The 25,823-nt window shown below is 41.7% G+C and overlaps 1 protein-coding gene across 1 annotated transcript in view; it reads right to left on the bottom strand.

The window, feature by feature from the left end:
- STARD6 (StAR related lipid transfer domain containing 6) overlaps positions 1-24,101 on the bottom strand; it is a 106,143-nt gene extending 82,042 nt beyond the window's left edge. The window contains exon 1 of the mRNA XM_082275354.1: positions 23,999-24,101. The gene's annotated coding sequence lies outside the window, so the exon portion shown is untranslated. The remainder of the gene's footprint in view (positions 1-23,998) is intronic.
- Between the last annotated feature and the right edge of the window lie 1,722 nt (positions 24,102-25,823).

Genomic DNA, 25,823 nt, shown 5'->3' with positions numbered 1-25,823 from the left:
TATTGAATCTAAAAACGCCTGCACAAAAATCGCGGTAAAAATCGCGGTAAAATCGCGGTAAAAATCGCCGCAAAAATCGCGGTAAAATCGCGGTAAAAAAACGCTACGCTCAGGTGTGAATGTAGCCTAAAGATTATTACTTTACTGTAATTTATTGTTCTTTTATTGCAAGGTACATTTGTCTTGGTCAGATCTATGCATCATGCAGTTACATCTGGTGGCTTGTGAAGGTGTCATTGCCTAACATTTCCAAGGAACAGTTGTGTGATAATTTCCCCCAGAAGCCAAGATGCAATACAGATAACTTTCTATATTTGTGGTGAGATTACATTTGCATTTCAAAAATGCAGTATGACGGCAGTGGTAAAAAAGGCATAACACCTATATTTTGGATGCAAATTAGGGGCTCGGGACAAGAGTTGGGCCCCTCATTGTTGCATTATATGTGCATCTTATCCATACCTCCCAACTTCATGAGATGGGACTAAGCTGTTCCAGCTGAAGAAAAACAGCCCCAAAGCATGATAATGCCACCACCATGCTTCACTGTTAAGGCAGGAAATGGAGAAGGCGCCTCTAAGTGCGCCATAAACTACCTTCATAGGTGTGCGCAGCCTATTGCATTAGGGTGTGCACCCCAAAGTTTAAATACACATGCATGTGTTTGCCTACATGTACATGGCCCCGATACATTACTCTCCCTGCTGGCAAAGTGAAATAGAGCAGAGCAGGTCCGAGGGAGATCTTTCCCATCTCCTCACTGGCAAACAGAGCGATAATGCTATGTGCCCTAGGTGATTAGGGTGTGCCCAGGCACATCCGGCACACCCTGTGCGCACGCCTATGACTACCTTTATTGGCACACGGAGAATTTATGCTTACAGGCTGAACTAATAAACAGGCATGTAACAGCATCACTCAAGGTCCATTCCTGACCCTGTGGCTCTGTCTTCCTCAGCCATTCAGCAGCAAGGGGAGATGGTAGAACAGGGGAGCCCAGTCAAGTACTTCCGTCTGAGGTCGTGGTGGAACGCATGCCTCGACTGTGGACTGCACGGGGTGTAGTGACATCAGGGTCAGGGGGCGGTAACACATCTCAGAGCATGCACAGTTGTGCTCCTTCGTCGGACATCCTGTAAGTTTAGCGCCAATAAAGGTAGTTTATGCTGCACTTGCAGCATCCCACTCAGGACATGTGGGAACTGCAAATGTATTACTACTTTGTCATTGCTATATTTTGCAAGTGCATTGCTACATTTGTTAATCCCTGTTCATAGGCTGGTCAAGTGTGCTTCATACTTCCCACCACAAGATGGGGATAGCACCACTTTGGGATATCAATCCCAGCTCAGGTTTATCTGTGGTCAGTGTTCAGTTCAGGAAGTGAGTGTACAGAGGAGAAAAGCACCATGTAGAGGTTAGTGAAGGTCAGTCCAGAGAAGGGACAAATTGGAACTGCTCAAATCAAAGGGTAAAAGCCACCAAACGGCAGCAACAGACCTTTGAGAATAAAGGTGAAGGATTTCCTTAGCCACTGGCAACCTCACCAAATTTCACTGGATTCTAAAGGGACCAGGAACAAGAAAGCATTATACTGAACCACAGCCTGAGACAAGACCTACCAAAACCTATTAACAGTGGATCAGCAGAATTCCTCTATTTACCCAGAGACTGTATTCTATCTGGATGTTTGTACTGCAATCAAAACCAGTCACAGTAAAAGTTGTGAGTTGTATCCTACCACTGTCTACCTCATTCTTCACTATTGCTATCACAACTGGTTGTACCACCATTAACGGTACTGGCGTCACGACAAATACCACCAAGGGACCCAGCCACCACAAGCACTCTAAACACCCCTGTCATCACGGGCACCTCAACCACCATCTTGGCTGGCGTTTCCCTATCACAGAGCGTGCCCCGGAGGATTTCGTGCTGTCTTCCTCTTCACTGTGCGACCAGCCCAGGGAGGCTTTCTGCTAACCGTGAGTAAACCGATGAACTGTATTACTGCTGTCTCTCATCGGCCCACCGTGCACCTCACGTGTCGCCCCTGCGGTTCTGGCTCGTCGCATAAAAATTTGGCGTCACGAACAGGATATTAACCCCTGCGCCTTATCTAAAAGACTGTTGCATCAGAATAAGCCCCTTTGCTTTATTGAGAGACTGTTTACTTATTGCATGCTGTGTGGGGCCACAGAACTTTTTAAACTGTTTCAAAGTCGCATGGAAGTGTTATCCCAGTTATCAGCATAAAAATCGCAGTATCCAAAGAGAGGAAATCAGACATTTGTGTGTCAACAAAACTGCTTGCTGTATTTGAATTGACTGTTTCTATTTACTTAAAATGGCTGCCGGAGACCTTCTTGTTAAAAAATGTCTGCGCCATCACTGTGGATAAGTTAGTGACACCCCCTGAAGAGCGGGAAATTTTGGTGCCACCCATTTATGCAAAATTGTCCGGCCAGCCGCCTTACCATTGCTGTGTCAATCCTGGGAGGAGAGCGTGACAAGCGCACGCCCCAGAAGTCGCAAGACTTTGCATGCGAGCAAAAGAGAAAATAATCGCATTGCTTGCCGTCCGAGCAGTAATCGCAACCTGTCATTTGCCTCTACTAACTATAAGGAGCACTAATAGCAGGAACGCTGCCAGAGACCCAAAATCAACTTTGCTGCAGCATTGTATTCAGCCGGCATTAAATTCTTAAAGGGCCATACACCCGCAAGACAGCGGTTGCCCATAGCAACACCGCACAAAAAGTGTCTAAAAACGCATTTGACTTACCTAACTATAATTCACCTGCTGTCACCATGTCTGTGCAGGAAGATGACGTGCAGCCTGACCTCAGCGGACCCCCTGCATCAGCCGCAGTAAGTCGCAGTGCAATACCAACTGCTGCAGCACCAAGCTTAATGCCTTTAACCATGCCTTATTATTTTGGGGCCCCCTGGTTCCCACGATATTCTGGAGAAATTCATACTTTAAGGGACTTTAAAGAAAAAATTCTTGCTGTGTTCAGATTGTACCCTGTATCCTCAGAGCAACAGATGGAGATTCTTCTTGCGCAATTGGAAGGAGTTGCGCTTAGAGAAGTGAAATCTTGGCCGAGCTCAGAGAGAAAGACCATGGAGCAGATTTTTGCACGTCTCTACACCACCTTTGAACCCAGGACCGTGTCAGAGGTCAAGATGAGGTTCTTCAGCAAGAAACAGCAATCTGGTGAGTCACTCAGAGACTTTGCATTATCTTTGCAGGAAGCCCTTAGAGCTGTTGTCCAAGTAGACCCCCGTGAGGCAGAGAATCAGGACAAAACCCTGAAAGAACAATTTATTGAAGGTGTCCATACAGACAATCTAAAGAGCCAACTAAGAATGTTAGCCGCCCAACATCCAGGAGCTACCTTCTTAGATTTTAAAGAATTAGCTATCAGCATACTGGGAAAAAGCCCACCAACAGAACCTGTTAGATCTGTTGAAGTGCCTGTATCACAGCTGGTTACCCCTGCAAAGTCTTTACCTATAGTCAGTCAGGCAACCCAAGCTCCAGTTCCTGACGCAGTTGCCGCCTTGACTGAGCAAGTCCATTTCCTGACTAAAAGTCTGGAGAAAGTCCATCAAAAGTTGGAACAATGGGAGAAACCATTAATGCTAGAGGATGAGAAACCTGTGTCCAGAAGACTCTTCCCCTCTAATTATAGAGAGACTTATTCCAGAAATTCTGGCGGACGCCCCCCTGACCGCACTAGTACCCCTAAGCGGCCAATCTGCACATACTGTCACAAACCAGGCCATGCAGAAGCAACCTGCTGGCAGTTAAACAGGGAAACCCCCGAGGCCAAGGACCACCCCTCGGGAGTTAAACCAATAGGTCCAGAAGATCCCCACTGGATGCCAAGATACGTTGGATCCCGTCCAGAAGTGACACTTCAAATAAATGGAGTTCCTTTTATTGCCCTAGTTGACACCGGATCCCAAGTCACCACTATCCAACAAGCAGCCTTTGAAAAATACTGGGATCAAAATCAGCTTACCCAGCCTCCAGAATCCTGGCTGAGTCTCATAGCCAGTAACGGCAAACCCATACCAGTCCATGGTTATTGGGAACCTACCATTCAAGTAGGAGGAACTACACTACCTCGACAAGGCCTTATTGTGGTACGAGTCAGAGACAATAACCCTAACCCCCCAATAGTCCTAGGAATGAATGTCCTCAGGAACTGTTATGTTGAGATGCTAGAAGCCTTGCACCAGTTAGTGCCTACTGCCTCTCCTGATTCTAAGAAGGTGATCCAACAAACCATCCGTGTACTAAATGCGCAACAGAGATTCACCAACGAAAAAGGAGAAATTTGCTGTGCCCGCATCCGGGATAAGCAACCTGTGATCCTCAAACCCAACACCGAAACTCTCTTGTGGTGCCGAGCTGTAGTCGGAATTCAAGGTCAAGACTACCAAGCCCTGGTAGAGCCTGTTGTTTTGGAAGACTATCCTCTAGTTAGAGCTGCAAGAAGCCTAGTAACCGTCTCTGAAGGTAAAGTGCCTATTCGACTCCTAAACTTGAGTGATAGCAGTGTAACACTAACAAAACACCGTCCTATTGCACAGCTAATCCAAGTCACGTTTCAAGATGTCATCAGTGTGGCTACAGCTACCACAGAGCAAATTACCAAGAGACAGAACCCACAGGACCAAAATGTAAACACATCCTGGTGGAAAGAACTTCATGTGGGAGATGCTTCCACACCAGCAAACCAAATTGAGGGAGTACTAAAAATTGTGAAGGAGCTTCACCGTGCCTTCAGTAAGCATTCCACAGACTATGGAGAAGTGGATATCATCAAGCACTCCATCCCTACAGGTTCACACCCACCGATCAAGGAAAGATATCGGCCTATACCACCAACTATGTACCAATCCGTAAAGCAAATGATCCAAGAGATGAAGGACTCCAATGTCATTAGAGACAGCCATAGTCCATGGGCTGCACCTCTAGTCCTTGTCCGTAAAAAGGATGGTAACATCAGATTCTGTGTGGATTACAGAAAAATTAACCAAATCACCCACAAGGATGCTTACCCTTTACCACGCATAGAGGAATCTTTGACAGCTTTAGGATCTTCAGCCTACTTCTCTACCCTTGATTTAACCAGTGGATACTGGCAAGTACCAATGGCACCTGAAGATCGTGAGAAGACTGCATTTACCACCCCTATGGGCCTATTTGAGTTCAACTGCATGCCTTTTGGACTTTGCAATGCGCCCGGAACTTTTCAAAGATTAATGGAGCGTTGCTTAGGACACAAAAATTTCGAAACCGTCCTGTTGTACTTAGACGATGTCATCATCTACTCCAAATCTTATGAAGATCACTTGAAACATTTGGCCGAAGTTTTTCAAGTCCTCATTAAACATGGACTCAAAGTCAAACCATCTAAGTGCTATCTACTGAAGTCAGAAGTCAAATACTTAGGGCATATTGTAAGCTCTGAAGGTGTTAAACCGGATCCAGAGAAGATAGCCGCAGTCCGAAATTGGCCTACTCCTACTACAGTGAAAGAAGTGAGGAGTTTTCTCAGTTTCGCAGGATACTACAGACGCTTTATTCCTCATTTTGCCCAAATTGCGGGGCCAATACTAGAACTTCTGAGAGGACATCCTAAGAGGTACCAAAAGTCTCCAATACCAGTTGAATGGAACACAGAAAGAGAAATTGCCTTCCAGCTCCTGAAGAAGAAGTTAACAGAACCACCAATCCTAGGCTATCCAGATTACCAGCAGCCATTTCATCTTTACACAGATGCTAGTAAGAAAGGTCTGGGAGCTGTCCTGTCGCAAGTACAAGAAGGAAAAGAAAGGGTTATTTCCTACGCTAGTAGATCTCTTAGAGGTACTGAAAGAAACGACCAAAACTATAGTTCCTTCAAATTGGAATTCCTCGCACTCGTGTGGGCTGTTACAGAAAAATTTAAAGATTACCTTGCCGCAACACCATTTGTGGCCTTCACAGATAACAACCCGCTAGCACATCTTAATACCGCTAAGTTGGGAGCATTGGAACAAAGATGGGCCTCACGCCTAGCTAACTACGATTTCACCATAAAATACAGAACAGGAAAAGCAAATGAAAATGCGGATGCATTATCCCGTCTGCCTACCCAAGAAGACCCTACTACACAGGAAGATGTTTGGGAAGAGGTAGAAATGCCAGCTTTTTACAAAAATTTTGCCCAACAAGACATTATCACCATCAAAGGAAGAAAAGTTCTTAACCTTCAACAACAAGTGGATCCAAGATCCCAAGTGGACAAAGAAAGGTGGATCAAGCTGCAAAATGAAAGCAGAGTGTTGGGAGAACTGCAAGATTTCTTCACCAGCGGAAGAACACCTGAAAGAATTCGCAGAAGAAATGCTGATCCAGAATTGTCAAAACTTTGGAGACACAGAAAACATCTCTTCCTACAGAAGGGCCTACTATTAAGAAGAACTTTAGACCCAATTACCTGGGATCGTCTATACCAAATCTTAATACCACGCCGAGATGCAAGAATCATTCTTGAGATGTATCATGATCAATCGGGACACTTTGGTGTGCAGAAGACAGAAGCTACCATCCGTAGAAGATTCTATTGGATTGGGATGAGAGGAGACATTGAAAAGTGGTGTCGAGAATGTTCCACCTGTGCTGTTGGAAGAAATGAAAAACATGACCAAAAAGCACCCTTACATCCCATTGTAAGCAGAACACCGCTAGAAATAGTTGCAATTGACCATGTGAAGCTGGAACCAAGTCGCTCAGGTTACACATACGCCATGACCATCATTGATCACTATACCAAATTTGTTGTAGCCGTACCTGTCAAGGACTTGACCGCTAAGACAACTGCAGATGCTTTCTGGAAACATTTCCTATTGCCATATGGATGCCCAGAAAAAATCCTTACAGATCAGGGATCTGCCTTTGAGTCGCAACTCTTCAAAGAACTGTGTACACTTCACAATTGCCAGAAAATCAGGACCACAGCCTACCACCCCCAAGGGAATGGACTTTGTGAGAAAATGAACCAAACTTTAATTGAGATGTTAAGAGCAGTACCACCTGCTACAAGAAGTGATTGGCCTACTCTATTGCCTCAATTGATGTACACCTACAATAACACCATTCACTGTTCTACTGGATATACACCCTACTATCTCATGTTTGGCCGACAAGGTAAACTACCCGCTGACCATACTTTGGGCGTACAAGTGCCTGATGCAATCAACCCTCTACCAAAGACTGATTGGGTGAGTGAACACCAAAGACGTCTAATTGATGCACAAGAAATTGTTCAACATCGCATGGAACATGCTCATGAAAAGCAACAAAAAGATTATAACCAATCTGCCAAAGCAGAACCTCTCAAAATAGGTGACCATGTGTGGTTAAAAAATGACCATCGCACCAGCAAGTTAGATAGCAAATGGGAGAGAGAACCTTACACCATTACAGCTATTCTCAATCCAGAGACTCATACTTATGAGATCACCAAAGAAAACAAATCACGTGTAGTACATCGCAATCGCCTTAAGTTATGTCTCAAGGAAAGTACTCAAGAAGAAACTCTTCAAGAAGAAACTGTCCAAGAGGAAACTCAATCCATGGAACCAGAGCCTACAAAATCATCTGATTCAGAGAATCCACTACAGTCTTTTGGAAAAGCATTATTAGACTCTGATCCTTTACAATGGTTCCTTACACCATGGCTCAATATCTTAGTGTCTGCCAAGACCAATACAACCACACTTCAACCAGAAGAGCTATCTCAAGAAGTGTCTACTACAGCTCAAGAGATACCAAGTTCCCTTGAAACAAGGCCTGTAGAAACTCAGCCGCTACGAAGATCTGACAGGACTACAAGAGGACAACCACCTGTCCGTTTTAAGGATTTCCTACACCAGCAGTCGAGAAGACAACTACCAGCCCTGCCATCTCATCATTGAGTGCATCCTTACATCGTCTGAAGTTCCAGAGTGAGAAGAAGACTTACTTGTGATGATATGTTCATTTTCTTTAAAGGACTTTTTAAAAGGACTACTTACCTACTGTTTTGCAACGTTCAAGCCTGCACCCGGAGATAGACTTTCACGTACCTGAGCCTCCGTGATATTCTTCTGTTGACATTTTCCTGTGCCCAGGGAACGGACTCATACCCTGTGAGCCTCCTGAGATGTTGTTTTTGTTTTGTTTTTCCTTTTTCCATCTCATCGTGGACTATTCTGGTTTTGCCATATATCACCAGTCTTCAGAGGAAAAACTACACCCCTTTTTGACACATTTCGTTGTTGCCTGAGATATGTTTGCCTAACCCATTTTACTTGCAGATACAAGAAGTACAAGAATGGGGTTATGTTGTTATTTCCTATGCATGCATGCTTTTCCCTTTCTCTTATATCTTACAGGAAGACACAACATCGAGTCAAAAATGTGTCGAGGTCGACACACGTTTTACCATGGGGGTATGCAGCATCCCACTCAGGACATGTGGGAACTGCAAATGTATTACTACTTTGTCATTGCTATATTTTGCAAGTGCATTGCTACATTTGTTAATCCCTGTTCATAGGCTGGTCAAGTGTGCTTCATACTTCCCACCACAAGATGGGGATAGCACCACTTTGGGATATCAATCCCAGCTCAGGTTTATCTGTGGTCAGTGTTCAGTTCAGGAAGTGAGTGTACAGAGGAGAAAAGCACCATGTAGAGGTTAGTGAAGGTCAGTCCAGAGAAGGGACAAATTGGAACTGCTCAAATCAAAGGGTAAAAGCCACCAAACGGCAGCAACAGACCTTTGAGAATAAAGGTGAAGGATTTCCTTAGCCACTGGCAACCTCACCAAATTTCACTGGATTCTAAAGGGACCAGGAACAAGAAAGCATTATACTGAACCACAGCCTGAGACAAGACCTACCAAAACCTATTAACAGTGGATCAGCAGAATTCCTCTATTTACCCAGAGACTGTATTCTATCTGGATGTTTGTACTGCAATCAAAACCAGTCACAGTAAAAGTTGTGAGTTGTATCCTACCACTGTCTACCTCATTCTTCACTATTGCTATCACAACTGGTTGTACCACCATTAACGGTACTGGCGTCACGACAAATACCACCAAGGGACCCAGCCACCACAAGCACTCTAAACACCCCTGTCATCACGGGCACCTCAACCACCATCTTGGCTGGCGTTTCCCTATCACAGAGCGTGCCCCGGAGGATTTCGTGCTGTCTTCCTCTTCACTGTGCGACCAGCCCAGGGAGGCTTTCTGCTAACCGTGAGTAAACCGATGAACTGTATTACTGCTGTCTCTCATCGGCCCACCGTGCACCTCACGTGTCGCCCCTGCGGTTCTGGCTCGTCGCACACTTAGAGGCACCTTCTCCCTTTCTTGCCTTATCAGTTGGAGTCGCTTCCAGAAGAGCTGCCTCAGTGTTACCATGACCATGACCATGGTAGCCAATCAATCCCCCCCCCCCTTCATCATTGAGCATTGATCTCCCTAACAGAAGCGCCCTGTGTTCTATGTACAATGGTTCACTGTGGGTATGGTGTTCTTCTGGTGATGTGCAGTGTTGATTTTGCGCCAAAAATATCTTCTGGAATTATGGCCAAAAAGTTCAGCCTTGGTTTCATCAGACCATAACACATTTTCTCACATGCTTTTGGGAGACTTAAAATGTGTTTTTGCAAAATTTAGCCGGGCTTAGATGTTTTTCTTCATAACAAAAGGCTTCTGTCTTGCCACTCTACCACATAGCCCAGACATATGAAGAATACCGGAGATTGTTGTCACATGTACCACACAGCCAGGACTTGCCAGATATTCCTGCAGCTCCTTTAATTTTGCTGTAGGCCTCTTGGCAGCCTTCCTGACCAGTTTTCTTATCTTTTCATAAATGTTCATCAATTTTGGGGGACGTCCAGTTCTTGGTAATGTCACTGTTGTGCCATATTTTCTCCACTTGATGATGACTATCCTCACTGTGTTTCATTGTATATCTAATGCCTTGGAAATTCTTTTGTACTTTTCTCCTGACTGATATCTTTTAACAATCAGATCCATCTAATGCAGGGTTTCTCAACCAGGGTTCCATGGAACCCTAGGGTTCCTCCTGAGGTTGCTAGGGGTGAGCAATGGGCAATTTCTGCCTCTCAGATAAGTACCCAATGACACCATTGTTCCTTTTAGCTATCTGTAAAGGGGTAATTCTTCCCAATGATGACAAGAGTAAGGAGCATTCTTTCCACTGAGTTGTAGATTTTTTATTTTAAGCAGGGGTTCCTGAGACCAGAAATTTATTTCAAGGGTTCCTCCAGTGGCGGCCTGTCTATAGGGGCCGCCCCCCCCAAAAAAAGAAAGATAAAAAAAAACATTTTCCATTTTTAGCCCACTAGGGGCGCCGGACTTAGTGGTGGCTATGGGGGGGTTGGGGTTTTCCACCAAACGTGCGGCGGGTAGAGGCGCCGATTGGTGGCCTTCTGGGGGTCACTGGGGTGCAGAGCAATGCGCCCTGACACTCCCCACTTTTGTGATGTCCTGGCTGTGATTGGTCCAGACTCCAGCCTGGACCAATCATCATTCAGGACATCCTGACCCTGCTGACATCGTTGAGGGTGGTGCCGGTGCGTGCGTCAGTCACTCACCGTCACCTCCCGATCCTATGTCCCTGTGAGGCTGCCTTCACCCTCTGCATTGCAGCCAGGAACGGACTCTCGGGAGCCAATCGTCATCCGCCGGCGCCGCTCAGGATAGCTGAAGCGAGGAGATGCCGGCTTGCTGCGGAGCTGCGGCCTGTACCATGACCTGTGCCATGACTTGTGACATGCCCTTACCATGACCTGTGACATGCCTATACCATCACCCGTGACATGCATGTACCATGATCTGTGCCATGCCCTTACCATGACTTGTGACATGCCTGTGCCATGACCTGTGCCATGCCCTTACCATGACCTGTGACATGCCTGTACCATCACCTGTGCCATGCCTGTACCATGACCTGTGTCATGCCTATACCATCATCTGTGCCATGCCTGTACCATGACCTGTGCCATGCCCTTACCATGACCTGTGCCATGCCTATACCATCTCCTGTACCATGACCTGCGACATGCCTGTACCATCACCTGTGCCATGCCTATACCATGACCTGTGCCATGCCTATACCATGATCTGTGCCATGCCTATACCATGACCTGTGACATGCCCTTACCATGACCTGTGCCATGCCTGTACCATGACCTGTGCCATGCCTATACCATCATCTGTGTTATGCCTGTACCATGACCTGTGTCATGCCCTTACCATGACCTGTGCCATGCCTATACCATCTCCTGTACCATGACCTGTGACATGCCTGTACCATCACCTGTGCCATGCCTATACCATCATCTGTGCCATGCCTGTGCCATGCCTATACCATCTCCTGTACCATGACCTGTGCCATGCCTATACCATGACCTGTGCCATGCCTATACCATCACCTGTGCCATGCCTATACCATCATCTGTGCCATGCCTGTACCATCACCTGTGCCATGCCTGTACCATGACCTCAAAGTCACGCAATTTTTTACCGCATTTTTTGCCGCGAAGTAATACCTATTACATTTTTCTTTTTGCACCCCCCCCCCCCAAAAAATTTTGAGCACCAGCCGCCACTTGGTTCCTCTGTGTTGAAAAGGTTGAGAAAGGCTGCTCTAATGCTTTAGAAGATCTCTGTGGACCATGGCTTTTACTGTAGGATGCGACTAAGAAAATGTCAGGAAAGACCTACTAGAACAGTTGAACTTTATTTGGGGTTAATCAGAGGGACTTTTAATGATGGCAGGTGTGTACTGACTGCTATTTAACACGAGTTTGTATGTGATTGCTGAATTCTGAACACAGCTACATCCCCAGTTATAAGAGGGTGTGCACACTTATGCAACCACATTATTTTAGTTTTACTCCACCCCCCCCCCCCTAAAAGATTTCAGTTTTGTTTTTCAATTGAGTCGTACAGTTTATAGGTCACATTAAAGGTGAAAAAATGCTAAAATGATTTATCTTTGTCTCAGGATTGTTACATCACAGAAACCTGACATGGGTGTGTAGACTTTTTTATATCCACTGTAGACAGCATTTATCCAGGACGCAAAACTTCCTGGAAAAATAGGACTAAAGGCGCATGCGTCCGTGACGTCATTTAATAGAAAACACCGGATTACACAGAAAGCATGCAGGTAAGAAGACATGAACACAGAACACACAGTACTATAGGCTGCATTTATTAATTAAAAGAAAACTTGCTAGACTGGGTTTACAACTGCTTTAACCACTTAAGGCCTGGAAGGTTTTACCCCCTTAGTGACCAGACCATTTTTTGCAATACTGCACTGCATTACTTTAACAGACAATTGCGCGGTCGTGCGACGCTGTACCCACATCAAATTGATGTCCCTTTTTCCCCACAAATAGAGCTTTCTTTTAGTGGTATTTGATAACCTGTGCGGTATATATTTTTTGTGCTTTAAAAAAATTAAAAAGCGGTAATTCTGACAAAAAAAATATATATTTTTACATTCTGCTATAAAACATTCTCAATAAAAAAAAAACTATTAAAAAATCTAATTTTTTTAGCAATTTAGGTCAATATGTATTTTGCCACATATTTTTGGTAAAAAAAATCCCAATAATTGTATAGTGATTGGTTTGCACAAAGGTCATCGCGTCTACAAACTAGGGGATAGATTTATATAATTTTTATTTATTTATTTATTTTACTAGTAATGGCGGCGATTTGCGATTTTTAGCGGGACTACGACATTGCGGCGGACAGATCCGACCCCTAACTGACATTTTTGACACTTTTGGGGGAACCAGTGACATTACTACAGTAATCAGTGCTAAAAATATGCACTGTTACTGTAATAATGTCACTGACAGGGAAGAGGTTAACACCAGGAGCGCTCAAAGGGTTAAGTGTGCTCCTAGAGGGTGGTTTCTAACTGTGTGGGGGTTGTACTCCCTGGATGAACACAGAGACCTTTGTTCCAAAATAGGAGGAACACAGGATCGCTATGTACATCTCTGACAGAACAGCGGTCTGCCGTGTTTACATAGGCAGACCACCGCTCTGTTTCCATGGGGAGCGATCGCAGATGGTCGGACCCGCTGATTGGCCAGAGGGGGTGCCAATCGGCACCCCCACTATCTGTTACACGAAGTGATGTACAGGTACGTCATTTTGCGTAATAGAGCCGACCTGCTGCCGTAAAACTACAGCGGCTGGTCGGCAAGTGGTTAAAGGATAATTATGCAAAAAAGTTATGTTATTGGTATCCATAAAAAGATAAATGTATAATGATTGGTGTGGCACCATTCTCATTGCACATCCCACTCGTAAACTGAATTATTTTAATGCAATATTGACCTGAAGCTGTATCTTGGAAACTGGAGTCAAATAATACTTAGGACTTAAAATAGAACTATAGGCAAAACTTTTTTTTTTTTCAATTTGGATAGGGGAAGGGGGGGTTATAACCCCTGTCAGATCTTTTTTTCCCCATCTGTGTCCCATTACGGAGAATTCGCTTCACTTTCTGTCCCATAGCCAGACAGAAAGTGAGATGAAATTCCTGTAAATCAAGGGAATTTCTTGGGGGTCCCCCAGGTCTCCGGAACTAGTGTACCCATCGGAAGATTTTCTCTCTATTACTTTTCTGGGGAAAACCCAAAATTTGGGTAATTTCTTTTAATTTCATTTTTAATAATAATGGTAAATAATAATGGTAGTGAGGGTGAATCTCCTTAACCACTTTACCACTGGAGGATTTTGCTGTCTTACGTCCAGGCCACTTTTTGCAATTCGGCACTGTGCGACTTTAACTGACAATTGTGCGGTCGTGCAACACCGTACCCAAACGAAATTTACGTCCTTTTTTTCCCACAAACAGAGCTTTCTTTTGGTGGTATTTGATCACCTGTGCGATTTTTACTTTTTGCGCTTTAAACAAAAAAAGAGCGTAAATTTTTAAAAGATAATAATATTTTTCACATTTTTTTATATGAAATTCCCCCCAAAAAAATGTAAAAATCTAATTTTTTTTAAATTTTTGGCCAATTTGTTTTCTGCTACCTATGTTTGGTAAAAAAAATCACAATAAGCATATTTTGATTGGTTTGCGCAAAAGTTATTGCGTTTACTAACTAAGGGAAATATTTCTGTAATTTTTGGTGTTTTTTTTAACGAGTAATGGCGGCGATCTGCGATTTTTTTTGCGGGACTGCGACATTGCGGCAGACAGATCGGACCCTTGACTGACATTTTTGACACTTTTGGGGGTACCAGTGACATTACTACAGTAATCAGTGCTATATATATGCACTGTTACTGTAAAAATGACACTGGCAGGGAAGGGGTTAATTTTATTGGAGAAGGAGGGGTTAATGTATGCCTGGTGCTTACTGACATGTGTGGGGGGAGGTGACTGAGTGACACAGGGACAGATCGCATGTTCAGCTATGCTGAACCCTGCAATCTGACCCTGTCTGTCACTTAGGAGATCCGCCCGGTTTGTTTACACAAGCGGGCGGATCTCCAGACTCGATTCCCCGACGATCGGGGAAGAGCGGCGGTGATCACCGCCGCTCCTCCCCTGGCCCGACTCCTGCTGTGACTCAATACAGCGGGAGCGAGCCTTCGGCAGCGCGCGTGCGCCGCCCACAAGGGGAGGAGTCCAGCGACGTAGGTCTACGTCGCTGGACGGGAATGAGCCACTTTGCCGCAGTACAGTCATCGTGACTGGTCGGCAAGTGGTTAAAGGACAGCAGCAAAAACTGACAAGTGTTCTAATCCCTATCTGCTCTATCCAAAACAAAAAAAAAGTTTTGCCTTAAGTAATACTTTATTTTTCCTTTTATTAGTGACCCAATTCTGGTAAAATTTTGCTACTTTCATTTCCAAGGCTTTTCCCTTTCAGACCAGTGTAAAATGACGCCCCTAGCATAGGAATATCTTCATTCTTGAAACTGGAGAACTTTTCCATGTGGGACACTCTTCATTAGTTTCCCCCAATTTTCCACATAAAAAAACAGAAAAGTAAGTGGAATAGAAAGAGCATAGTAAGCTTCTAGCGAGTGTCAATGACTGATAGGCAGCACATTGTTGTTTGTCTGATGCCTATCTGTGGGCTCTACGGGTTCACAGACCAGTTGTATTGACTGATAAGAGTGTATAATGGTAAATACTTTTGTGGGAGAAACTACAAGAATAGTTTCACAGAAGAGTTGAAGCTGTTATAGCTGCAAAAGGTGGGCCAACTCAATATTGAACCCTACAGACTAAGAAATGCCATTAAAGTCTATGTGCATGTAAAGGCAGGCGTCCCAATACTATTGATAATATAATGTGTGTGTAAATATATATATATATATATATATATATATATATATATATATATATATACATATACACACACACACAGGGCTTTTTTTTCTAAGAAAATAGGTACAGGAACTCAACCATGACCCCCCCAACACACACACACACTCCGAATCACATCAAACAGTGGGAGGGTTTTAAAGAGGCATTAAATACCAGGAAAGCATTATGTACAGAGTGCAGAATTCGGGGAGAGGTTTACAATTAGAGTGCAGAGTTTGGGGGTGCAATACGTACATAGTGCAGAGTTCAGGGGGGGCACTGCATACATATTACAGAGTTCAACCTTCTTCCACAGTTGCTTACCTCTGCAGTCCCTATCAACACTTCACTTTCACCCCTCTTTAGCGCTCACCTTTGCATGCACCCCCCCCCCTCCAATGTCCCCATCTTCTCCCAACTTCCTTTAAAGTTCCGCCATCTTCCATGTCTTTCTTTTGTTGCTGTTTTACGCAGAAGCACCCAGCCGGCTCTAGTGCTTCGAATTACACTGTAGTTGGCTCTGCCTCTCACTTGCATTGAGATCATCCCCTGGGGTTGTCGGCATCTGCACTGCACCCCTGGGCATCTGCATCTACCTTGTCCCCATCCTAAACTCAGCCGGAGACACTCAGGAGATCAGATCTGTGGGAAGCCGGACTTCTGTGTTTACAAGTGATAGTGGTGAACAGGGAGCAGAGGGCCAGAGCCAAAGGTGGTGGAACTGAGTTCCACCAAGTTCCAGATGAAAAAAAGCCCTGTGTGTAGCACCCTACAGGTAGGTGCTAGGTAAATGTATAGTGGGCCTTGTCTGCTTAACAGCAGGGCTGTGATTTATCTAGCTAGGGTTTCAGGGCTTCCAGATGTGCCTGCTGAAGGGAGAAGTATCCCCACTGGCTCCTGTGAGAGGGGACACATCCCAGCTTGTAACTACCCCAGAAGGCAGATTATGCTGCAAGGGATTCTGGGAGTGGGTATAAGTTTGGGGGGGAAGTGTGTGGCACGGTGTCTTTGGCGGGAGCAGAGTCCCAGGAAGGAGAGTACGGCTGTCTCTCCTCCTGTCTGAGGAAGGTGGATGTCTCGGGGTGTCGCCTAAGTATCCAGAGAGTGCTGAGTTGAGGGGATCCGGTGTGCCGAGAGCCTGCGGAGAGAGAGGGGTCCAGTCCCAGGAAAGCCTACACAGGTCGTGAGTACTGAGGATTGCCCCTGGGTGTCGGCCTGAAGTTAGAGGGGAGCACTCCAGAAGAGGTTCTGGGATCCAGTGTCAGCTAGCTGTAAAGGGGGTACCTAGGTTTAGGACCCTGAAGCTACAGAGGGGAGTACCTAGTCAATGGACCCTGAAGAGTTTGAGGTCAAAGGGGGCACCTGCAGTTTGGGCCCTGAATTGCCAGTGCCAGTTACAGTGACAGCTATACAGAGTTCTACTACATACTACCTCAAGCTGTGCCAGGCGGGGGAAAGTATTTAGTGACTTTCACAGTGCAACAGTGTCAGGAGTTCTACAGTTCTCAGTCTTGGATCTTCTAGACTATAAGCCGAGGATTCAGCACTTCATCTGTTCTACAGAGTGTTCTCAGTGTCAGTGAGAGTTGGCTGGCGCCAGCTGGCGTCAAGAAAGCGCCAACAGGCATTTAAGAAGTAAAGTCCCAATTGTAATTGGTTTAAGCCTCAAGGAGTATCCCACTTATTCCCCGAGTACAGCCCTGCAAAGTAAGATTTTAATTAATATCTCAATGAACACAAGAACAAATTTCCAAAATTTTGACAAAACTGGGTTTTATAGAATGTTTGTGTAGCTCATTACATAAAAGTAAGGTTAATAATAGAACTTAGATTATGAAATCTCCAGTTTTAATCAAATAAGTTGATGAAAAAATATATACACCCCACAGCTAAAACTACTACATCTAGTATTTTGTATGACCTCCATGATTTGTAAGGACAGCACCAAGTCTTCTAGGCATGGAATGAACAAGTTGGTGACATATTACAACATCTATCTTTTTCCATTCTTTAAGAACGACCCCTTTTAGAGCATGGATGATGGATGGTTTTTCTCTTCAGAATTCTCCATAGGTGTTCCCTGATTGGGTTCAGATCAGGAGACATACTTGGCCACTGAATCACTTTCACCCTATTCTTTTTCAGAAATAGCAACAGTGTCCTTAGATGTGTGTTTTGGATCATTGTCATGTTGGAAACCTGCACAACGACCAAGGGCACAGAGTGATGGTAGCATCTTCTCTTTCAATATAGAGCAGTACATCTGTGAATTCATGATACCATCAATGAAATGCAGCTCCCCGACACAAGCAGCACTCATGCAGCCCCACATAAGTACACTGCCAGTGCCACCACCATGTTTTACTATAGGCACCATGCATTTTTCTTTGTACTCCTCACCTTTGTGACATCATACAGTTTTGAAGCCATCAGTTCCAAAAACATTTATCTTGGTCTCATCACTCTAAAGTGCCAGTAGTCGTCTTCTTTTTCAGCATGGGGCCCTGGCAAATTCTAGGCAGGCTTTTTTGTGCATGGGCTTTAGGGGAGGCTTCCTTCATTGACGACACCCATGCATGCCATTCCTCTGCCACGTACGTTGTATTGTGTTACGGGAATCAATCACCCCAGTTTGGGTTTCTTCTTCTTTAGCTAACTGCAGTGAACTTGCATGGTGGTTTTCTTCAACCCTTCTCATCGAAAGACGATCCTGTTGAGGTGTTAACTTCCCTGGATGGCCTAGATGTCCCTGTGAGATGGTTGTAGCTACACCTTTGTTACATTTTTGTATCATTTTTGCTACAGTATCCTGATATGTAAGTAAAAAATCTTCTTGTATCCTTCACCTTTCTTGTGTAAAGAAATTATTTTCTTTCTCAGGCCTTGTGACATATCTCTATTAAGTGGTGCCATTGCTGACAGCATGAAATGGGAAGGGGTTTTCTTTGTTAAGCAACGTTCTTTTATAATCAATTGTCTGCTGGACACTTGTTTAATGAATAATTAGACTCTCCTGTAGCTGAATTCTTGTCAAATCTGGACGGTCCGTTCCCATCCGATTTCCCCCATAGAGATGCATGGGGAACTGACAGCTGTGTCTCTGCACACAGCGCGGAGACACAGCTGTCATCCTCCTGCTCAGCGGGGGATTGGCGGCTCGATCCCCCGCTGAGAAAAACGGAATCCGTCCAACGGACGGATAGTGTGAAAGGAGCCTAAGACTTTCATGGCGCTGGTATTAATTTTTGCTACATGGTCTTGAATGAATTTTTTAGGAGAAAGATACTTTTTCATGTGTGGAAATTAACAAATCTTGGTTGCAATCAATGGCCCGCATTTGTGGGAGTATTTTGTAGTATAGTGTCCCATAGAAAATGTTGATTCTGAAAGGAAAATAAAGGTTTTCTGACAAATCTGTTGGGGTGTACTCATTTATGCTGAGCACTGTTAAATATATCTATATAGATATATATTCAGACGATATACTTAAAGTTGATTGAAAACAAGTTGGAAATTGCATATTAATCTCTTCTGGACCGCCCTTCCTGCATGAAATCACGTACCTGTACACAGCGGGAGCCAATCAGTTGGTCCGGCGGATGCAATATCCCCTGGGACCCGCCGAATGTTCATAGGAGAGGCATGTAAACAAGCTGTATAGCTATGTAAACAAGGCAGACCGCTGTTCTGTAGGAGAGGAAGAGGGAGATCTTGTGTTTCTGCTAAGGACGGATCTCTGTCTTCCTCCAGTTAAGCCTCCCTCCATGCAGTTTGCAAGCACTCCCTAGGAGCACACTCAACCCTTTGATCGCCCCTGATGTTAACCTCTTCTCTTCCAGTGCCATTAGTACAGTGACAGTGCATTTTTTTTCAGCACTGACCACTGCATTAGTGTCACTGGTCCCCAAAAAGGTGTCAAAAGTGTCAGTTAGTTGTCCATTTTTGTCCCCTGCAATGTCGCAGTCCCGCTAAAAATTGCTGATCGCTGTCATTACTAGTAAATAAAATAAAAAAATAAAAATTCCATAAACATATCCTATAAGATTGTAGATGCTATACCTTTTGTGCAAACCAATTAATATACACTTATTGGGAATTTTTTTTTTTAACCAAAAATATGTAGCAGACTACATATTGGCCTAAACTGATGAATAAATTTGATTTTTTTACATTTTTTTATTGATTATGTTATAGCATAAAGTAAAAAAAATACTGTTTTTTTTTTTTTTTCAAGATTGTCAGTGCAAAAAATAACAACCGCAGAGGTGATCAAATTCCACCAAAAGAAAGCTCTATTTGTGGGGGGAAAAAAGGAAAAATTTTTTGCTGGATACAGCGTCGCATTGTCAATTAAATGAATGCAGCGCCGTATCAGAAAAAATGGCATGGTCATGAAGGGGGTAAAACCTTACAGGGCTGAAGTGGTTAAGAACCAATTGACCCGTTCTGATCCCATATGATGTGAATGTACAAAATGTAAAATAATATATGTATATGTATATATATATATATATATATATATTTAGCACTTTACAAATTGTACATTCACATCAGTCCTTTCCCTCAAGAAGGTCCCTATCTCACATTCATACATACACATACTAGGGCCACTTTAGGCTGGAGCCATTAAAACTACCAGAATGTCTTTGGTTTATGAAATAAAGTTGGATTATCCTGAGGCATAGCTCCCAACTGTCTGTCCCTGATTTCAAGGGACTGTCCCTGATTTGGAAGTCCTTCTGTTCCTCTTTCCTCCTTATTTGTCCCTCATTTTGGTCTGATCTACTGTATATAGTTGTATATAAAATGTACTTTTTATCTTTCAAAAAGTGTTTCCCAGTGCTAAACCTTTCATCCAATTTCTAAATTGCTGCATTTGTAAATTTCAAAAGCCAATATAAAGGAATAGTAGTGGTAAAAAAAAAAAAGCACTTGCAGGTTTAACAAGTCCTTTATTTTGTATAATTCTCCTTTAACCTCTTGCCGACCGCCCATAGTAATATTACTGTGGCAGTGCGGCTCCCCTGGGTCCAGTCAAGTACTACCTGGAGAGGAAGCAGTCTTGGCGGCGCAGGCGCGCCGCCAGAGGCGCACTCCCGCTGTGTTTAGACACAGCAGGAGTCAGGCCGGGGGAGCAGGGGTGGCAATCGCCGCCTTTCTCCCCCGATCGTCCGGGAAACGGAGAGAAGACCCACCTGCTTATGTAAACAAAGCAGGCGGATCTTCTCAGAGACAGGCAGGGACAGATCAGCAGTTTCAGCTATGCTGAAACTGCGATCTCTGTGCCTGTCACAGAACCCCCCACACAAGTCAGTAAGCATTAGGCATACATTAAACCCCTTGATCACCCCCAGTATTAACCCCTTCCCTGCCAGTGTCATTATTACAGTAACAGTGCATATTTATAGCACTGATTACTGTAGTAATGTCACTGGTACCCCCAAAAGTGTCAAAAATGTCAGTCAGGGGTCCGATCTGTCCGCCGCAATGTCTCAGTCCCGCAAAAAATCGCAGATCGACGCCATTACTAGTAAAAAAAAAAACAATAAAAATGACACAAATCTTCCCCGTAGTTAGTAGACGCAATAACTTTTGCGCAAACCAATCAAAATACGCTTATTGCGATTTTTTTTTTTTTTACCAAAAATATGTAGCAGAAAACAAATTGGCCTAAAATGTTAAAAACATTTGATTTTTAAATATTTTTTTTTTGAGAATGTCATATAGCAGAATGTGAAAAATATTGTTTTTTTTTTAATCAAAATTGTCGCTCTTTTTTTGTTTATAGCTCAAAAAATAAAAATTGCACAGGTGATCAAATAAGGTGATCAAAAAGAAAGCTCTATATTTGGGGAAAAAAGGACGTACATTTCGTTTTAGTACAACGTCGCACGACCGCGCAATTGTCTGTTAAAATAACGCAGTGCTGAATCGCAAAATATGGCCTGGTCAGAAAGGGGGATAATCCTTCCGGGGCTAAAGCGGTTAAGGGGACGTGACGGGGGTGTGTCCTACGCTTACATACTTTTTCTAATCGGTGTCCCTTGTTCCCATCTCGTTGGGAGGTATGTCCTGAGGAAGCCCACCCAAGTACAGAGAGAACATGCAAACTCTGAGCAGATAGTCCTGGCTGGGATTAAATAGGAGGACCCAAGTGCTGCAAGGCAGAAATGCTAACCGCTATATCCTGAATACTGTATATTATACGTTTTCCAAAGCCAGACACGTTTTTTTTTTTTTTTTGTCTGGCGCTCCCCTTTAACAATGAAACAAATTAAGAAACCATCCTACATTTAAATATTTTATACAGGTCATCTGATTGAAGCCTTAAACACACATAGCAGATATTGATGACTTACTGATTGGACCATTTACCAATATCACACCAATAATACAATTTAAATATTGCCATTCTATAATAAAAACCTTGAAGAACACGAATGTATACTCTATGTTGGATGGCACAAAAAAGGGAATTTTATAAGGCAGTTAATTCTGAAAACCCATCCCATTTCCAAGGACAAAAATGACCGGGACAGACTGAAAATCCACAATGTACTCTGGCTGGAGACAAACATAATGCAGAACTCTGTAGATTATCTGCTGTTGGTGAAAAAAAACACCAAGTCAGCTTTTCAATAAATATGCCATACCAGTGTAAGGTAGCCATACACATACACGTGTATTCAAACTTACCACAATCAATCACAAACAAGCAATTTGTTACCTATTAAATTATTGAATGATACAACACATATAAAATTCATTGAAAATATGATCTATCAGAAAAATCTATTGAAAATAATCATTTAATCAATTTGTATTATGATCAGTTGCTTGACATACATGCAGATGTTCAATTGACCACAAATGATCAATAAAATTCCACTAGAGCTGACTGATTTGTCAGCGTCAAAATCAAACAAATGGAGGGTTTGTGGTTTACAATTATTTAATTTTTTTAGTCGCATTGAATAATTGATTGAATGATCATACTTATATGTGTGTGCTCACCTTATTGGTGGCGATACACGGATCGATGTTATATGTGATCATACTGTGGATCAATTTTAGCGTCCAAGAGAAAAATACAATCGGAAGATTGAGTAGGCACCAGTGCACTAATTATAATTGTTTGATATGATCGGACGATATTCTCAAAATGGTTTAAAAACAAGTTTGAAAATAGCATATTAAGAACTGATCGACCGATTCTGATCCTATATGATGTGCTCTAATCTGCAAAAAAAACTTTATTAAAAGGTGCATATAATCATGGTGGATGCGTACACTAGTACTTCTGTTTTAACTGCCATTCATAATTTTTTTTTATATTTGACAAAAGATATTTCTATGTACATATATATATATATATACACACACACATACATTACAAGTAAAAACAAAATATTGCTAAAATATGTTGATAATTCTGTGTGTGTGTATATATATATATATATATATATATATATATACACACACACACACACACATATATATATATATATATATATATATATATTTATATATATATAAATAAAAAAAAAAAAAATATATATATATATATATATATATATATATATATACACACACATATACATACATTACATTTACAAATAAAAACAAAATATTTATATATATATATATATATATATATATATATATATATATATATATATATATATATATATATATATATTATATATATATAAAATATATATTTTTAAAAACCATATATCACACCTCCTACCCCCCCCCCCTTACACACACACTCACAATAGTAAAATTACCAAACATTCATATAACCAGAATCTCACAAAGAGATCCAAATGCAACATTCACATATTGCTCTTTTTTTATATTTTACAAAAGATAATTCTGTGTGTGTATATATATATATATATATATATATATATATATATATATACACACACACACACACACACACACATATATATATATATATATATATATATATATATATATATATATATATATATATATATATATATATATATATATATATATATATAATAATAATAAAAAAAAAATATATATATATATATTATATATATATACACACACATATACATACATTACATTTACTAATAAAAACAAAATATATATATATATATATATATATATAATATTTTTTTTAAAAACCATATATCACACCTCCTAACCCCCCCCCCCCCCCCTTACACACACACTCACAATAGTAAAATTACCAAACATTCATATAACCAGAATCTCACAAAGAGATCCTTTAATGCGACATTCACATATTGCTCTATCTACTTTTTTTAAATTTAATTTTCTGACCAGACAGATCAGAATAATTTGGTAGGTTCTGCTGGAAATTTGTAGATTTGATCTTTTTATCATCTGATTATTTTTCTATCACATTGATACATGTATGACCACCATAAGAATGTGAGTCCTTGGCACAGGTTGTGGAGTAATAATTGTAGAATGAATGGGATGCCAGCCATGAACAGACTCTTGGCATGTCACCCTTGGCTCTGTGCTGAGCCCTGGTCTTGGCCAAGTCTTACCTTGGTGCCTGGGATCCTGTAGAGAAGCAGCGGCTGTGACCCTGATCTCGTCTTCTCTACTTTGCACTGGGACTGACTCTGCTGGTGACATAACATACTGGAGGAGAGCTGCCAGGAAGTGGAGGTGTCGATAGCTACAGCTGGAAGCACAACTGCTCTCCAAGAGGTCATATGATCATACCAGAAGAAAGGATAGCCATATTATCTAGGGGCACCCCAATTATTTCACTGCTTATACTAGCTTGTGTCATCCAGGTCTCCATTTTTTTTTATGTCTTTTTTTGCAGTCATTATATAAAATAACCTAATCCCCTATGATGGCCATATACACTTCTATAAATGAGTGATTTCTTTTCTGGTTGATCTCTTTCTGATCAATAGGAAAAAAATCGATCTATAATTTCAAAACGTAAATATATTTTTTTAATAAATATTTTTTATTCATTTCAATATTTTATTTATGTTTAATATTTTTTTATTTTTAAATATATATTTTTAAAAGTTTTTGTTCTCTTTAATGTAACAAATATTTTATTTTTCAATACATTTTTACAAATATTTTTATTATTTTTAATATCTTTTTAAATATATTTAAAAATGTTTCTATTATTCTTTATTTTTAATATTTAATTGTTTTAAATATTTTATTATATTTAATTTTAAAAATATATTTTTTAAAAATGTTTTCATTTTAATATTTTATTATTTTTAAAATATATTTAATTCTCCAATATTTTTATTAAAAGTATTAAGTACGGAAAATAAAGATGCCACCAACAGCAAAAATATCATCTCAGGTTATCACCAGTGTAACGTAAGAGTACGTAAAAAATGAAGACAATAATTATCCATTAATAAGGGTCGTTCAAACAAGAAAATATACAATAAACAACAGCCTAGGAAGGCAGGAAACAGGAAGGCAATTTATCAGGAATTCCCATATCTAACCATGTTTACAGTCGAGTAGATAGCCACAGGGGTATTTATGATAATTATTACACCGGGGAAGGGAAAACTTGTGAAGGGGGTAAGAAGAGGGACAAAAAAAATGAAAAAAATTAAGAAAATTAGTGTCCTACAATTTTTACTGAATATATTGAGATGTAGATACAACGTAATGATAAATCAGAAACATCAAATATATAGGAAATGGCATACATCACTGTGTAAGCGTTCTACTATTATTATAGTAAGAACCCCATAGGGCTCGCAACCTTCATCAAAATAAGGAAAGGATGAAATGAAGAACTAAAAAAAAAAAGGGGGGGGGGGGGATTCTGCCAGGAATAAGGGAACTGACATATACTGAATCCATGGGTCCCAAATTCTGTTGAATTTCGTAATATTATTATGGATACAGCTGAGTTTGTCATTGACCATAATCCAGTTGGGTTTATGCTTCACAAAATAAAATGGTACAACCCAGCACAGCCGATGTTTAGCGTTAGTAATTCTTGCAGTTTCACGGATTTCTTTTGAACCTCATCAGGTAGCCTATGGAAGACGTATTTTTTAAATGTATTTCAATATAATTTCAAAATTCAAAATATACCCAAAAAAAATGCATACAAGCTTTGATAAATGAACGATTTTCTGATCAATAGCAAAATCGATCTAAATTTTACAACTCATTCAAATGCCACATGTGGGGGGAGTAGATTTTGATCGACAGTCAAGATAATATCGTAACTTACAGTCATGCGTTATCTATCCCATCCCATTCAATCTCATAATCTGATTGATTGAATTACGATTGTATTCATGAAGAGTGCTACCGATTGATGCAAAACGATCAATAACTTTCTGCCTTGGTCAATCGACCCAT

Source organism: Pelophylax lessonae (genome assembly GCF_965119305.1).
Source record: "Pelophylax lessonae genome assembly, chromosome: 1".
Classification (NCBI taxonomy): Eukaryota; Metazoa; Chordata; class Amphibia; order Anura; family Ranidae; genus Pelophylax; species Pelophylax lessonae.
The sequence above is the reverse complement of the archived record's forward strand: the minus strand, read 5'-3'. Positions and strand labels throughout refer to the sequence as shown.